The sequence below is a fragment of the Lagopus muta genome, chromosome 21, assembly GCF_023343835.1.
Source record: "Lagopus muta isolate bLagMut1 chromosome 21, bLagMut1 primary, whole genome shotgun sequence".
NCBI classification, from domain to species: Eukaryota; Metazoa; Chordata; class Aves; order Galliformes; family Phasianidae; genus Lagopus; species Lagopus muta.
The window spans coordinates 5,269,996-5,275,219 of record NC_064453.1 but is presented as its reverse complement, the minus strand read 5'-3'; the positions used below and the strand labels follow the sequence as shown (position 1 = coordinate 5,275,219).

Genomic DNA, 5,224 nt, shown 5'->3' with positions numbered 1-5,224 from the left:
TTCAAGCAAGGCTGATTTTTTGATTCTTTGAGACATTCACAAGTCCTCTAATGCCGGTGGAACGAGTCCTGTGAGTATTTATCTGCTTCCCCATTAAACAATATTCTGAAATGTATTAAAAATGGCTGCTTGGTTTTTGGTTTTTTTTTTTCCATTCATTATGGATGAATGTTGTGCAAACAGGCAGCTGGAGCCAAAAGACACAGCTACATACTTAAAATGAAGTATTTCTATTTTCCTAACGTCACCTTCAGATTTCAGTGGATGTATGAACTCTTTCACTATTTGACTGCTTTGCTTTGCATTCACCTCGAAGCAGTTGCAACCAGAAGCTCACACACTGTGCAACAAGAGCAAGAAATAGAGGTAATACAGCAAAACTGGAGTTAGTGCTTCTTGTCTGCAATAATCCTGGTGAAATTCATGCAACTCATTTTGAAATTCACCTGACTGAAGTGAAAAATCAGATAGCTTTAAATGCTGCATGTACTGCATTCTGCATGGACTGAGGTTTGTCCTCTTGAATTGCAGTTGCATTCTGAAAAGTGGCAAAAGAGTATTCTGGGATTTCACCTCATTACTGCCTGGTAACCATGGCACGCTGTTTGGCATGAGATCTTTTTCAGACCATCTCCTCAACAAACCCAATGTGTGCCTCTGTTTAAAAAGCTCATCTCTTTTTAGTGAAACCCAAACCACGCTTTCATTTAGGTTTGGTCACTCTAATTGCTTTCAGTCAACGTCTTGGTACGTACCTTGGTTGGTGAAAATGAGGGTCTGTCACATCACAGCAGTTGTTCCTGATGATCTCCTCCATGCTCCTACTCAGAAGTCCTTCCCCATTGCACTGCAGCTTTCCATAGGCAGGCCTGTTAACAGTGCAGAATTGCATCAATTGCTGACGCCATCACTTAGTGCCAGAATGAACACTGCATTTCAGATAGCTGCACAGCACTGAACCATTTGTTCCATGAGCATTCACCCCCAACAATGTACAAACTGCAAAACCCCACAATCACTTGGGTTGAGCCATTTTCATGGCATTTTAAATGAAGTTTGGTTCCATTTTGCACAAGAAGGCAGTCGTGCTGCACATCTCAGTGGTCACCCACTTTGTTTCTACTTCTGTTTGTCAGTGTTTGGGTTTGTGCTTCTGAACAGAAGCGTTGGGCTGTAATGCACTTTGATGAATCTACTGTGAATGATTAGGCTTAAATTTAGAATGACTCATTCCTGGGACCATAGCTTGAAAGATGCATTCATGGCAACCCAGCCCATGGCAGGGGTTGGAACTGGATGGGTTTTAAGGTCCAAACCACTAAACCACTCTATGATTTTATGTTTTCTGAATATTTAACCATGAGTGCCTAACTGCAACAGCACCAGCTTAAAGCTAAACCTGCAGTTCATACTTAGATAAGCTAGTTTAAAGGCAGGTTAGCAGCCTACAATAACTGAGACATAGCAATGTACGCTAGCACTCTCAATGAGAGTCATAGGAACATACTTTTCCTTACTTCCCTGTTCCTGAAGGAATAAACAGCAGTGAAAAAGCAACTTTTACCTGCACACTTCCATAAAGAAAGGTCCATTTTTTGCAGAACAGACTTTTCTGGTTCTATAAAGAGGCCCAGGGAAGCCTTAAATATGGAAATGTCTTAAACATAGAAAATCTGCAATACTAAAGTGTCCAGTAGTACCAATTCTTTACACCAATGCAGGTTCTTAACCATGGACAATCCATCACAGGCAGAGATTAAAACTAAGCCTCTTTTTAAAAATGAAACTCCTTGGCCAAGACGATCTGGTTTTTGTTATATGAAGTACTGCTGTCAGATTTGGATAAAGCAAGAGCTGTATTTTTGTGCTTCTTGATTTCATTCTTCCCTTGAGTTCACATTTTCCATTTGAAATGTGTCCCAGTGGTCCTATGATTTCACACTGTCCTTCTATATGCTATTAAGTATTAAAAGTCTGATATTGTTGCATTGTAAGTGGAGTTTTGCCATGGACTAAGCTCACAGGGACCAGGTTTCTGTTCAGCTTCCAGCCTTGACAGAAAGCAGTCTGTGTCCTGCCTTGTGTGAAAACCTACATTTGGAAATCTGCTTTCCCAGGGTCTCACAGCAAATCAGCATTATGAACAGAGATACAGCAAACCCTCTACTGAGTGAGCACAAGTTCCAGATAGAACAGAAGAACCACAGACTCACTCACTATGGTTGGAAAAGACTTCTAATCACCAAGTCCAACTGTCCACCTACCACAAGTACTGACCACAAAACCATGCCCCTCATAGAGCCATAGAATCTTTAAGGTTGGAAAAGACTTCTAAGATCATCTAGATGATACGGCCTTTCTAAATCCAGTATGCATAAAAACTTCATAATAACATTCAAAGTGCTTGTTGGTACTATCAGGAATTCAGAAAAAGGCATGCAACATCAAGGATGTGCTATTTCTTTCAATTGCTTAATTGTGTTTTTGCATATTAGATTTTATAATTTGTAATAACTGCCTGTCTTTTTTCTCACCTTGGTTTAATTAGAAGCCAAAACCATCTCAGCCTATTAAGCTTGTGTCCTCATATTGAAAGAGAGAACAGGGAGAAACACCACATGTTGGTAGGAATCACAGAATCATCAAAGAATCATAGAATGGCTTAGGTTGGAGGGGATTCCAAAGATCATCCAGCTCCAAACTCCTGTCATGGGCTGGTTGACCCCTACAACAGGCTGCCCCGATGTCCAGGAATGGAGTGGCTGTGCAGTGTTAAACTGATTAACTCATCCAACGTTTTGTTTTGTACATTTACCTCACCTTTACATCACTCAGAACTTGCCAGACCCTCTCATTAATCCCTCAGTCCTGACAAAACCTCTAACACACAAGAACTGGTAAAGAATTAAGCCCTTAAGGCAATTAAAATTAGAGAAGGAGTTTATTGTTTCAAGAGTCTGAAGTGAAATCTGATTAAACCAATGTGAAATGGATTCTGACAAAAACTGAACAGTAGGTTTATTCTTGAAAAATTTTGCACTGGAAGCTTGTAAACTAGCTAAGGGATAAGTTTGTAGATGAAATCTTCTCTGAGCCCTTACGAACAATGCCTTCTTTAAACATTCTCATTAAAAGTGGTTATGATTTCTTTCCAAAGCCAGTGGTTCAGTAGAACATATGAAGAAGAAAATAATCATCAATGGAAAATGCTTTTGGTTGGAAGGGAGAATGGATCAGCTTTAGGAATATAGGGAAGTAAGATCAAGTTACAAATCAAATGATGGGAAAATAAGATCTCTAGAGAGATACAGCTGGGCTTAAGGCAAAAGGCACAGAGAGACGACACTGTGTTCATTCAGACATTCAGAATCATAGAATGGCTTGGGTTGGAAGGGACCCCAAGGATCATCAAGTTCCAACCCCACTGCTACAGGACCCCAACCTCCAGATCTGGTATTAGACCAGGCTGCCCAGGGCTCCATCCAACCTGGCTTTGAACACCTCCAAGGACAGGGCATCCACAGCCTCTGTGGGCAGCCATTCCAGCACCTCACCACTCTTTCTGACAAACCTCTCCCTGACATCTAATCTAAACCTTCCCTCCTTGAGCTTAACCCACTAAACTTTTCATAGAATCATAGAATGGCTTAGGTTGGACGTGACCTTAAAGATCACCTACTTCCAATCCCCTGCCATGGGCAGGGCTGCCCACCACTAGATCAGTGATGATGATTTCTACAAGGATTAGCTGGATTCTTTAATAACTCATCTGAAAGTTTCGAGCACTGTACCCACTGTTAGCAGAAAGCCAATCTGCCCATCCTTGCTGAATCACTGCCATTACCCCCTCAAATTGGTACCACTAACATTTTTAAGTGAACAGCAGTTTTGGAAGTGGACATGGGAACAAATGATACATGGGGTAAACAACCGAGGGCTTCCAAAGGCCAGCTAACCCTTATAGGGCCTTCTGCATTCTTATGAATGCCCATGTGCACCAATGCCTATCATGAGGATAGGATTAGCTGAACCTCTGGAGGAAGAAACATCAGTTATAACCATAGCATGCACTGATCCAGTTATTTGCTAGCAGCTGACCTGTAGAATAAACCAACAGAAATGCTTTTACAGAACAACCATCTCTGTCCTCCAATTAAACATTGTCCAACATCATTTGATAAAAAATAATTCCCCCAAAGCAACCAGTCCCAAAGTCCGTGAATAACTCTTTGTAGGATGCCCACTACTCCTCCAGTCTCTCTAATGGTTGGCTGCTGCTCTGAAAGTCCTGGTTCAGAACTCAGAAGCTATTAATTTTAGTACAGATTAGTTACATCCATTACGTATTTCCCAGAAATTAATTTTTGCTTTAGTTTATGGCTTTATGTGTCTGTTTAAATCATTAAAACTGACATATCTCCACAGGTCTGGATGACTAAGTGGGTGGAGGGGCTAAGTCAAGTGTGCTACACCTCACAGTGATGGAAGGGATCAATGAATCCTCAGCTTAGTCAAGTAACTTGGGTTAGTTTTGGAAGGATGCGCACTGTGATCACGTTCCAGGCCTGCTGAGTTAAGCTGAGAATTCTGTTATGACTTTCTTATATGGATTTCTTATGCTTAACACCTTTATTTTATTTTATGTTGAGGATTTTGAACCGCATAGTTCGAATAGCTGTGCTTGTTGGATTCCACTAGGGTTAAATTTGACCTATTCACATAAGAATCCAGTCTAGTCACCCTTATCATCCAGTAGTTTCTCTCTCATGACTCAATCTGTTTACCCTCAATCCACATAGCTGAAGATTTCTTCAACCTATTGACTTATTCACATAAAGATTTATCCCTACTTCCTTTAAGTAGAGACATATATTGTGTAAACAAGTTTTTTCTAGGTAGCTGTATTTCATCTTCTTTCGTAGGCATAAGAACAGCTAGAAATGACTCACTTTTTTAGTCAAGAACCCAACCTCTGAGGGAATATCACAGAAGTTTCTGTGCCCTAGAGGCCTCCAAGAGCTCCTCTAGGGAACCCTAGTACTGCTAGAGCTTCTAGCTCTCCTAGAGTTCTCCTCAGTGTGTTCTAGGATGTCCTGGAGCCTTCCTTGTGTGCCTAGAAGCCCCCCGGAGTACTTGAGGGCACCCTACAAGACTCCTGGAGCTGTCCAGTGTGCTCTAGGATGTAATAGAGGTTCCCCAGTATGCTCTAGAGGTCTCCAAGGAC

At 41.3% G+C, this 5,224-nt stretch overlaps 1 protein-coding gene across 1 annotated transcript in view; it reads right to left on the bottom strand.

Moving 5' to 3' along the window:
• The window catches only part of LRRC38 (leucine rich repeat containing 38), a 175,152-nt gene that overhangs the window by 36,399 nt on the left and 133,529 nt on the right, over window positions 1-5,224 (bottom strand). The window lies entirely within an intron of this gene.